This window comes from Tamandua tetradactyla, chromosome 2 (assembly GCF_023851605.1).
Source record: "Tamandua tetradactyla isolate mTamTet1 chromosome 2, mTamTet1.pri, whole genome shotgun sequence".
NCBI classification, from domain to species: Eukaryota; Metazoa; Chordata; class Mammalia; order Pilosa; family Myrmecophagidae; genus Tamandua; species Tamandua tetradactyla.
In genome coordinates, this window is record NC_135328.1 from 162,521,198 (window position 1) to 162,533,727 (window position 12,530).

Sequence of the window (12,530 nt, forward strand, 5' to 3'; positions counted from 1 at the left end):
TCAGTCCCCAGGGTCCTAGAACAAAGGAAAGAGGGTTAGAATAGAGCCATGGTCAATGAGAGAGATAGGGCAAGTTTCTCCCTGTGCTTCGATATCCTCATCAATAAAATAGGGTGATGATGTTCATTTGTTCATTCAGACACTTATTCATTCATCAAATACTGAGTGCTCATACTCTGCTACACTTTGGGATGCAACAATGAGCCAGAGAGTTGATGGCCTTTCTCCATGGATTTTGCACTCTAAAAGGGCAGCTTTAAGATAAACAAGTAAGCACAGAAAATACTTTTGGGGGTGATTAGGGCTCAGAAACAATTAAAATAGGATGATGTGACCAGGGAGAACTGGGCAGGATGTGTTTGACATGGGTGGTCATGGGGACCTCTTTGAGGCATGACATTTGAGTGAGAACCCTATGATAAGAAGCCAACTGGGAGAAAGTAGGGTGAGGAATAGTATTCCAGGGTGAAGGAACCAAAGTGCAAAGGCCTGAGGTGATAAGAGGGCTTGTTGTGCCCGAAGAATAGATGATCAAGGTGCTTCTGGGAGTTAGTGAGTGAGGGGAAGGGACACAGTGTCAATGATCCTGTAGGATTCAAAGGTATGACTTGTGGATTGTGCTTTGCAGACTGTAAAGCACTGACACAGGGAGTTAGGATGAGCAGTATGGCGAGAGCATCTGGGCCTAGTTTGGGACCACCAGCTAATTAGGTGATTAATAAGGATTGAGGGATCATGAAAAGTAGGGGAGGAAGGAAAAGTGGGGGAAGGTAGCAGGGAGGGGGTTCATAAGGGTGCACAGGCCTCAATAACATATGCCACCACTTACTGCACACTCGCTGTTCTTTAGGCATTGTCCTAAGAGTGTTTCTTCTATTTCATCTTTGTGACAACTTGGAACGTTAGTGATGAAGAACTTGAGGTGTGGAGAGGATTAGTGACTTGTTTGGGTCATGGATTTATAAGTTTGATTTAAACCTAGATACTTTTTTTTTTCTTCTTCTTATCTTCTTCTTTTTTTTTTTTTATTAATTAACGGAAAAAAAGAAATTAACCCAACATTTAGAAACCATACCATTCTACATATGCAATCAGTAATTCTTAACATCATCACATAGATGCATGATCATCGTTTCTTAGTACATTTGCATCGGTTTAGAAGAACTAGCAACACAACCGAAAAAGATATAGAATGTTAATATAGAGAAAAAAATAAAAGTCATAATAGTAAAAACAAAACAAAACAAAACAAAACCCTATAGCTCAGATGCAGCTTCATTCAGTGTTTTAACATGATTACTTTACAATTAGGTATTATTGTGCTGTCCATTTTTGAGTTTTTGTATCTAGTCCTGTTGCACAGTCTGTATCCCATCAGCTCCAATTACCCATTATCTTACCCTGTTTCTAACTCCTGCTGGACTCTGTTACCAATGACATATTCCAAGTTTATTCTCAAGTGTGGATTCACATCATTGGGACCATACAGTATTTGTCTTTTAGTTTTTGGCTAGACTCACTCAGCATAATGTTCTCTAGGTCCATCCATGTTATTACATGCTTCATAAGTTTATCCTGTCTTAAAGCTGCATAATATTCCATCGTATGTATATACCACAGTTTGTTTAGCCACTCGTCTGTTGATGGACATTTTGGCTGTTTCCATCTCTTTGCAATTGTAAATAACGCTGCTATAAACCTAGATACTTTTGATGAGTATTAGATTTCAATGTGCGTCTTAATCCTTTAGTGGGGTCTTTATGAGGATAAAAGACAGAAAAAGCCCAGAGAGCTCAGAGAGCAACACCCAGAGAAGTTTAGAGAGAGCTCAGAGAGAAGAGCCCTAGAACGCTGAGAGAACCCGCAGAAGCTCAGAGGGGAAGCACTGGAACAAGGGGCTGAAAACAATAAAACCTGGGAAAGAAGTACCAGCAGAGGCTGGCCACGTGCCTTCCCATGTGGCCAGAGGTGTCCCAGCAGCCTTTCTTCAGAGGAGGCATCGTTCTGTTGATGCCTTAATTTGGATATTTTCACATCTTAAAACTGTAAATGTGTAAGCTGATAAATTCCCTTTGTGAAAGCCAGCCCATTTCAGGTATATTGCATTTCAGCAACTTTAGCAAACTGAAACAGTCCTGATGGTTAGAGAGATAAGACATGACAAACCGAGGACTCATGTCAAGGACAACAAATGGCCTGGCCTCTCTACTCCACTATGTAGCAGTCCCTTAAGGCCTGGGCCCTTCAACAGAAACTTGATGTTTATGAAATCTGGTTCCTCCAGAAGTGGTGTCTAGCCGGACAATCTCAAATATACACATTGTATCCAAAAAAGCCCTTAGAATCTCACGGTCTGAAGGAACTTACACCTCAGGGCTGCATTCTTTTTTTCTTTTTCTTTTTTTTTGGCATGGCCAGGCTCCAGGAATGGAACCCGGGTCTCCAGCATGGCAGGCGAGAACTCTACCACTAAGCCACCATTGCACCGCCCATGCCTGCATTCCTGCGGACGTGCCTTCCAGGGAGGTCACTGACCTGCTTGCTTAGCACCAGTGACAGGGATTTCACCACCTCTCTGGAAGGCTGCACATGGTGGCCCTCAGGAAATTCTATTTACTAGGCAAAATTCTGACTTCTGGTAATTACCTCCTCCAGGCTGTAGTTCTGCCACTGAGAACTCACAGAGCAAGTCTGCTTTCTCTTCCTTGTAATGACCTTTCACATGGTCCTTTGAGTCTTCTCCAGACCAAATAAGTCCAGGTTTTTCCCACAACGCAGATTTGAGTGTCCCCACCATCCTGTTTGCAACTTGGGTGTAGTAAAAAGAGAACAACTTTAGAGTCAGAGGTGGACGTTCAACACCCTGTTCAGTTACTTAACCCTGTCCAAGTCACTTGAATATGTGTGTGCGTGTGGTGTGTTCACGCACCACACTTATGTGAGCATACCTACTGCACAGAAAGTGGGAAGGTAATAAGAGAGGACCCTGAGCACCTGGACAGCTGTGGAGGGCCAAGTCTATGCTCAGAATCTCATGTCCAAGATCCAATTTCATCCTCACAACACTTTATGAGGGATGTAACTGCTCCTCCCCATTTTGCCACAAGGAAACTCAGAGAGGTTAAACAATTTTCCCAAATCACGCAGGTAATAAGTGATAGAGTTTGAATCTAAGATGAGTCGTCTCTAACCTCAAAACTGTAAATTAACAGTTAACATTGTTGAGGGTTGGATTATCCATCTATGAATGGGAGTAAACAATGCTGCTTTCTTCCTGGGATGCTCAGCTGTTAAAAAGGAAGTGATGCAGGGAAAATTATATGCATCAACTCCTAGCACAGTGCCTAGTAGAGGATGCGCACTCCAAAAATAAATGAAGAAAAAATGAATAAGTAAGTGTTTGCATTTGGATGCAAATAAAGTTACCAGTTCTCTTTCTCTCTCCCCTTCTCCCTTTCAACAAATTCATTCAGCAACTATTTTTTTGAATGCCTGCTATGTGTCAGCAACTGTGTGGGGGATATAGCAGGTCTTCTTTTTGCTCATATTCCCTCTCTTCCTCTCTCCTTGTCCATCTTTTGTCCTTGCCTCCCTCTGTGTGTTTCTCTCTCTTTTCTATTGCTGACAGACTTTCTCCCTGGAGCAAGAAAGATGGCTACCATTGGCCATAGATGCAGAACTTTCCATCTCATTACTTAAAAAAAAAAAAGAAACTTTCTCTGGTAGCTAAAAAAAAAAATGAGGAGAGTACATGCGTGGTTCAGTGGTTGAATGCTCACCTTCCATGCGGGAGACCCAGGTTCAATTCCCGGACTATGCACCCCCTCCAGCCCCAAAAAAGGGGTGGGGAGAAGAGGTAGGGGACTTTAATTGGGTCACTGTGGAGCCAGAGGAAAGGGACACTGTGACTGACTGGCCTGAGTACCAGAGCTAAAGGCAGGGGCAGTGCTGGTCCGAAGATTGGCAGCTCTGCTAGAAGGACTTTTCTAGAGTGGAGAGTAGTAGCTCTTCTAAGAAAATTGGACAGATAAAACCAACAGATGTCCACTTAGGGAATATATGAATACAGGGTCTTTCTCATGCTTGATGCCAGATTACACGCTCATCTTCACTCTTTTGGTGCTTGGATTCCTCAGTGTAATAATCAAGACTTTATCAAGAATTGATAATTACAAGTATTGCCAGCTGTGGCAGAATATTTATATTATTTGCTTTCCTAGGACTTGGATAAATAAGTCAACTCAGCAGATATTTATGGAGTGCCTTCTGTGTACATGTTGCATATAAAAAAAAAAGCAAGGATAGAAATAGAGGAAAGAAACCTGACATATGGTTAGCCTGAATGTGAGATATGTTACATATTAAAGAAAATATGCAACTAATATCTAACTTAAGCCTGAGGAAAAGCAATAATTTTAGAAGCCTGTGTGTTAGTTTGTTAGCTGCCAGAATGTAGTACACCAGAAATGGAATGGCTTTTATAAAGAGGAATTTAATAAGTTATAATTTTACAGTTATATGCATATGGAAATGTCCAAACTAAGGCATCCAGGGAAAGATACCTTAATTCAAGGAAGGCTGATGCATCTGGAATACCTCTGCCAGCTGGAAGACATGCTGGCTCTTGCTCCTGGGTTCCATTGCTTTCAGCCTCTGTTCCTATGGGAGTTTCTCACTTTACTTCCAGCTTTCGTATCTTCATTTCCTATGGCTCTCTTCAGGTTCTGAATTGCTTAACATCTCACGGCAATGTCTGCTGGGCTTCAAGCATCTCCAAATATCCATGTCTCTGTTCTCCACATGTCCACATTTTTGTTGGCTCTGAGGCTTCTGTCATTTCTCTCATTTCTCACTCTCTCCAAAATGTTTATTCTTTTAAAGGATTCCGGTAAACTAATCAAGACCCACTTGGAATAGGGGGAGCCACATCTCCATTTAATCAAATGTTCATGCTCACAACTGGATGTGTCACATCTCCATGGAGATAATCTAATTAAAAGATTCCAACCTATATTATTGAATCAGGATTAAAAGAAAGGCTGCCTCCACAAGATGAACTCAGGATTAAAAAATGGCTTTTCTGGGGTACATAATACTCTCAAATCAGCATAGCATGGAAGGAAGGAAGGAATAAATATTGAATACCTACTATGTGCTGAGTTTTGTTGTAGATGCTTTCACATAGTCATTCATTGTATACATATCTATTGAATTGCCTTCTATGTGTCAGATGCTGTTTTATGTGCTGAGATACAGCAGTGAACTAAACATAAAAATCCACATCTTTGTGAAGGCTACAGTCTGATAGGGAAAGACAGACAATAAGTAAAATAAGTAAATTATATAGTTGATTAAAGGCGATAAGTATAATAGAGAAAAAGCAGGAGTAGGGGATAGAGAGTGTGGGCAGAGGGGTTGCAGTTTTAAATAGGATGGTCAGGGGAGACGACACTCTAGCAAAGAATTGTAGGTGAGATATGAGCCTTAAAGATGTCAAGGGGTGGAACATTCCAGACAGAGGGAACAGCAGGTGCAAACCCCTGAGTTTTGCAAGACAATAAGGAATCCTGTACAGCTGGGGGAGGGGGGAGTCAGCAAGGAAAGGTAGAGGGAGCAGAAGATAAGCAGATATGAAATGGACACACGGCAGGGGCAGGGCAGAGCATACTGGGCCTTGCTCTACTGGGAAAGGACTTTGGCCTTTGCTTGGTGGCTTTTGAGGAGTTCATATTTAACTCATAAGTCGTGTCATTCAGTAGTTACCCAACAGTCTGGTCCTATTGGCTCCAGTTTGTGATGAGTTATATCAGAGAGGATGAATGACTTCCCCAGCATCCCACTGCTAGAAAACTTTAGAGCCAGGTTTCAAATGCAGTTTATCTGTGATAGCAATGCTCTTTCCATGAGACCTCCCTAAGTCCTTGCACTCTTATTTTGTCATGGTTAAATATTAAAAGATGCACTTTTCTGTCTTCTTTTAAAATTTTATATAGTAATGTTTTGTTATAGCAAACCATTACAGTGCTTATCTTGAAATACCCAAATAATAATCTTCAGTTGTGATTTTCAAAGAATTGTATGTATAAATATTTCATAATCTAAAATTGCAGTCATAATAAAACTTGCTTTATAGCTTTTGTTATACATTCACACATGTACCATCCCTCTTAGAGTCCTTACAAGGCTAGACTGGGATTTCCTGTGTATCTGCCTGTCTCCCTTACAAACTCCAGTTTCTTAGGGCCTGGATCACATCCGTGGTCAATGCTCATGTGGTATCTGTACAGCCCATGACCTAATGATTCCTTTCCCTTACTCTGGGGACTGTTCCCTAACTCTGCTGTGTTTGAATAATGCAATGGTTAATGTGTGTCAACTTGTCTAGGCAATGGTATCCAGTTGCTTGGTCTAGTTGTTACTGTGGAGGGATTTCATAGATGGTGTTTTAGTTTGAAAGCTGCCAGAATGTGATATACCAGAAACAGAATGGCTTTTAAAAAGGGGAATTTATTAATAATTTATTTATTAAGTTGCAAGTTTACAGCTCTAAGGCTGTGAAGATGTACAAATTAAGGCAAGGCTATGAACCTGTCCAATCTAAAGCATCCGGGGAAAGATACCTTGGTTCAACATGGCTGATGACGTTTAGGGTTTCTCTCTCAACTGGAAAGGCACATAGTGAAATCTGCTAACTTTCTCATCAGAAAGTTAGCAGGTTTCTCAGGGACTCTGTCTGTTCTGTTGGTTCTGCCAATTCTGACGGCTCTTCCCAAAATGGTTGCCTCTTAAAGGGCTCCAGTAAGCAACCCCACCTTGAATGGGTAGAGACACAGCTCCATGGAAACTATCTAATCAAAAGTTACCACCTACAATTGGGTGGGTCACATCTCCACGGAAGCAATAAAAAAGATCCCACCCAGCAATATTGAATGAGGATTAAAGGACATGGCTTTTCTGGGGTACACAACAGATTCAAAAGGGCACAGTAAATTTACAAGCAGTAAACTGACTTTAAGTAAAGTAAATTTTCCTGGCCATGTGGGCAAGCCTCAACCAATCTTTTGGTGGTCTTAAATGCAAGAACAGTATTCTGCCTCAAGACTACACCCCTCATTCCACCTGGGCTCCCTGGCAGACTTGGACCATAGACTCAACAGCGCACTCCCCCAGGAATTTCCAGCCTTCAACCTGCCCTACAGAATTTGGACTTACCAGCCCCCACAATTGCATGAGCCAATTTCTTACAGTAAATCACTCTGTATATATGAACACATTATATGTACATGTGTACGTATCATTTCTATCTGTTCCCATTCTGTTTCTCTGGAGAACCCTGGCTAATACTGAGAATTTGTCTTCCTTCTAATGTCCTCAGTTGCTTGGACCAGGGATGGGTGCTTGATCCAAGCTGGGACTTTCAGATAATGTCCTGCAACTTGGTGGTGGCCCCAGTGATTCTGACTGTCTAGACTGCACTCTTAACAAAGGAGGTGTAATTTCAAGAGCATTGAAACTGCCATCTCCTGCCTGCCACATGGACCTGGGAACATGGTTTGTAGAGAAAAAAGTGAGATGCAGAGAAAGGTAGAGACCAGAAATGAGAGAAAGCTCCATCTGGATTGCAGACAGAACTCCACTTCCTTCATTCAGCCTTTCGAAAGGCTGGCTGCACTCCTGCTTTTAGGGTCCATGAAACATGCTGTAATCTAATGATAAATTCATTTTGGCTTAAACTGGATTGAGTTGGTTTCTGTTACTTACAATCAAAGAGTACAAGAAAATTCTATGTCTAGTTCATTTTTATAACTCCAGACCCAGGCACAAGAGTTCTTGGGTTCTATCATTTTGCAGATGTGGGTTCAAATCTTAACTTGAGAGATTGCTTTCAACAGTTTGAGCCTCTCTCTCCTCATCTATAAAATAGGGATATTTAAACCTTTTTCATAGGATTATTGCAGGATTAGAGATAAAAGGTTTGGCATGAATGAGTTGCTCAGTAATTGACAGTTGCTTATTATGATGTATATCACAGAATTAACGAATTCTTACTGACCTCCTTGACCCAGAGATGACCTGGATAATATGCTAATTGTAGAGCTTGAGCTTCAGAGCCTGACAGCAGCGATTTAATTTCCAGACCGACCATTTGCTAGCTATTTGCCAATGAAAGGGTTTAGTTTCCCCATCTGAAAATAAAGACAATGGCCTTTGCCAAAGAGGTGGAGTCCAGCCCTGGCTCGGCCCCTGGCTGTGCAACTAGGAGTAACTCCCGAAGCTCCTGTGTGCCTAAGATTTAAGTAAGTGCTCATCTGCAAAACAAGAACTAACGTCTTTTAGCCTGTGTCACAAGGTCACCAAGGGTCCAAAAGAGATGATGCATCATTTTGTGCACTGTAATATCCTTTATGAATGTGAAGCACTTACGGAGTGCTCATTAAATATCCTTCAAATATTCAGTCAGGACTATCTCCATTTGTAAAATGGGACTAATACTGCTGACATTACACACATATGATGAGGTTGAAATGAGAATGATCTGTGAAAACACAATTCAGTGCCCGGCATTTAGGGGTAGCTCAGTACATGGCAGGCTTCCTAACTCCTTCAGATTTTGTAAAAGAAGTTTCACTGCTATTTTTTTTAACTTGGTCTTGAGCCTCGTCTAGAAGTTGGGGTAGTGTGGCAGTGTCTTCATTTCATAGCTGATGAAGTTCAGGCTCTGAGATATTGAAGTTGTACAACAGTGGTAGAGGTAGAACTGGAAGCCTGTGTTTCCTTCACTCCTTTATAGCAGGCAAAGGAAAATGCTGTGCACTCAGCTTGCCTACATTCATTATCCCACCCGCCCACTGACTAACTTATTCACCTGGGCAAATTACTCAGTATCTCTGTGCCTCAGTTTCCTCAACTACAAAGCAGAAAGATTACCTCTGTTATATAGCACCTACCGCGTGGGGTGGTCAGGAGGATTAAACGAGGTAATGAGTGCAATGCTTTGCATCTGCTGAAAGCTCTGTCATTGTTCCCTAAGTGTTGGTTGTTATTTTTCACCGCCTGCAAAGAGCTGAGGATGCAGTGCAGTGGGTACTGACATGGAAGCAGAGGGCTCTGGGATTAAATCGAGGTTCTGCCTCTTATGATCATGTCACTTGGGTAAGTCACGGAGCTTCCTTTCCTTCTGTAAAGTAGAGTTGACAATGCCTATCTTGGGAAGATTAGAATATTTATCTATATCTACATTTCATCCATATCCATATCTATATCCATACATATGCACATATGTATACATACACATACATACAGGTACATATAAAGTGCTTGCAGCAGCAATAGCAAACAGGTTGGAAACAGACTAGGGTGCTTAGGTATATCTTGAAGAGAGGTGAGGAGGGGCAGGAATTAAGAGGGGAGATGTAGCAAAGGCTGCATCATTCAGTACCTTTTAATGCAGCTGAGGAGTTTGAACACCAACCTGACAGCTTCCTTCCCTTCTTCCTTCCTTTCTCCTTTTTTTTTTCCTTTTTTAATACATTTCTCTCTTGTCATCTGCAGTTTTTTCTTTCCTCACTGCTTTGTTTCTGCCTGCCTCTTGTTTCCATCCTACCATGGTTCTGTCTACTTTTTTTTCTCTCTCTCTCTTTCTATTTGGGTCTCCTTCTGTCGCTCCCTGTCTCCCTGCCTCTGACCCTGTTTTGTCTCTATTTGTTTTCCTCTCTCTCTCTTCCTCAGTCTCTTTGGGTTTCTCTGCCTGCATGTCTCTTTGTCTCTGTGTGCCTGTTTCTCTCTCTCTCTCTCTCTGTCTCTTCTTGTAGCTCTTTCTATACGGCTCCTGTTACTCCATTTGTCTCTCTCAGTGTCTCTCCTTCTCTATCCTTGCCTTTGTGCCTGTGACTCCTTCTCACTGTCTCCGTGTTTTCTTTCTCTCCTCTGCTACCCCCACCCCCTCTTCTGCCTCTAGGAAGAGGGCAGAGATCACTGGGTACAATTGGATGTCATTAAACGCAAAAAAGGAGAAAGGACTTCTTTTCTCCTGCTTGCCCCTGGGGAACACCTAACAATGAGAGACACTTTGGTGGGTAATCGATAGGAACAAGATGCAATGAGACATCTTTGTTGGGCAGCCTGTAGCTGACAGTTCCCTCTGACCAGAGCCCCTGGGAATGGCTGGCCTCTGGACCAGGCTGTAACAGAGTGTATCACAGCAGAGCAGACTTGAAGTGTGAGCCCAGCACATCCTGACCCAGGGGCATCTCATTTCCATCACTTTCTTTCCCCTCCCTCCCCTCCCCTCCTCCCCCTTGGCATTACTTCACCAATATCATGAATAGAAAGAGACTCCAAAATGGACAGGCCACAGATGATAGCCGGTATATTGTGGGGGGTGAGCAAGAATTGGGCTCTGGATGGATGAACCCTATGAATCTAAGCCCCAATTTCTGCATGTGTAAATTAGGGAGACTAATACCTACAATCCATTCTAGGCAAGGCAGCCTGCTTTCTTTCTTAAACAGCAAATATGATCGCTGCCTGCCCTGCTTAAACCTCCAGGGCATGGATGATGTCTGCCTTTTTTACTGCTCAATCCCCAGCACCTTGCATTGAACTAAGAACACAGGGGATGCTTAAGTTTGTGTGATATCGTACACAGTAGATGTCGAATGAAAGGAACGACCTGCTTCTAGACCTGTCATACCCAGCTGGCTTCTCGCGCCTCTGATTTCCCAAAACTTAAGCCCCAGACTGGAGTCCAGATCATTGTCCTTCCTGGCTGGTCATATCCTCTATTCTTTGCGTGTTTTTGTTGTTGCTACTTGTTTATTTTTTACTTTCCTTCCCAGGAAAGATGCTTGTGACAATCTGATGTTATAAGGATGAAGAGAAAAGACGATGAGTGGCACAGGTGGGAATTAAGAGCACTGGCCTCCTGGACAAAAGAAAACCAACTGAAAAAGTGCCCCTAACTGTAGCATGGAAAGTTAAAGAACGAAAGGACTTTCGAGATCAAGTCTACCCCTTCCCTTTCATTCGTGATCAAATTGTACCCAGAGGAAAGGACTTGCCCAAACATGCCCCTGTGTCAGTGATGGGTTAGAATCAGGTCTTCAGGTTTAGGCTGCTTGACCCTGCTTTTTGCAGCCAAAAGGCAGGATGTTTTGGCTACAGCAGTCCCAGAATCAGGCAGTAGGGGAAAAGATCATTCAAAGAACTTCCCAGGTCACTAAATGTAACAAAAACTCCTTTTATGGAGAAAGGAGACATTAGAGTAAGGGTTCATAAGACATTTTTTTTTCCTAGGCAACGAATGACATTCCACAGAGAGGAATGTGCAGAAACATAGAGAAACAGAAGGTGTGGCAAAGCATGGGGGTCTAGGCAATGGTGAACAATTTGGCATGGTTGGAGAACTGAGTGTACGAACGTGGTGGTAGTAAGGGGTGAGGGTGGATGTGCTGGAGAGGTGATGGGTCCTGGGACTTGGTGACCCTTATGGAAGGAACAGGAGCTACGGAAGAGAGTGAAGCACTAACATGACATGTTTGGATTTGTACGTTAGAAAACTCACTCTTGAATCCAGAGAGAAGGATGTACCAGAGGAATTGACACCAGAATCAGGGAGGCTGGTTACAACTCAATAGCAAGAATTCAGATGACAGATTAGTAAGACGTGAACTAGGGCAGAATGTTGCTATGTAGAGATGTTAGAGACTTTGTGAAAGGTTTAGGAGGCGAAAGGGTGAGAAAGAAGAAAGGTACACCAGGAAATTTAAAGCGGGGGGAGGGGTGATTTCTGCGCTCCCGGGCAGAACTCACCGAACCCAAGATGGTGGGAGGTGAGTGCACACGTGGGCTTCGGCATGGGCGGCTTTTAAAGATGAAGGTCAGGTGACGTCTGGAAGAGGTGGTTCATTTGTTCCAGAAGCCATGTTGGGAGAGGCGACACAGCCTCCACAGCTCCAGTTGCAGTGCCCTTCCCTGTTCTCCCGACCTAATATTCCAGCCTTTTTGTGATAATAGGGCACCGAGATCTTTCTGGCTACTTCCTGCTGTAATGGGGTGGCGTGGGGTCATAGGCCGGAACCGTCATGGCCAGGGGAGTGGGGAGGCTGGCTGTAGGAATCTGGTGAGGAAGGCAGGTGATGATAATGATGCAGGAGCATTTGGTTGACTGTTACCCGGGATAGTTCCTTCATGTGTTCCTGAAGGAAGTTGAGGAGGCAGGGAGCTAGGAGGAAAAAGAGACAGATTAGGATAATTGGTCCTAGTAGCGAGAGGAGCCATGTCACCAGGGGAGAAGAAAACCAGCTTAAGGAAGAGTTGGTTCCTTGTTTTCTGTGGTAGAGATCGTCTCTTAGTTTGTTTAAGGTGTGAATATTTTGTTCCACCAGACCTGACTTGTTGACGTACAGCAGCATTCCTCTAGGAGAATATACACGTTCCTCCTTTTTTCGGCTGTCAGCAGGTCTAAGGCCTGTCGATTTTGAAGAGTTACCTGGGCTAGTGAGGTGAGTTGGCATTGTAGAGAGGAGAGG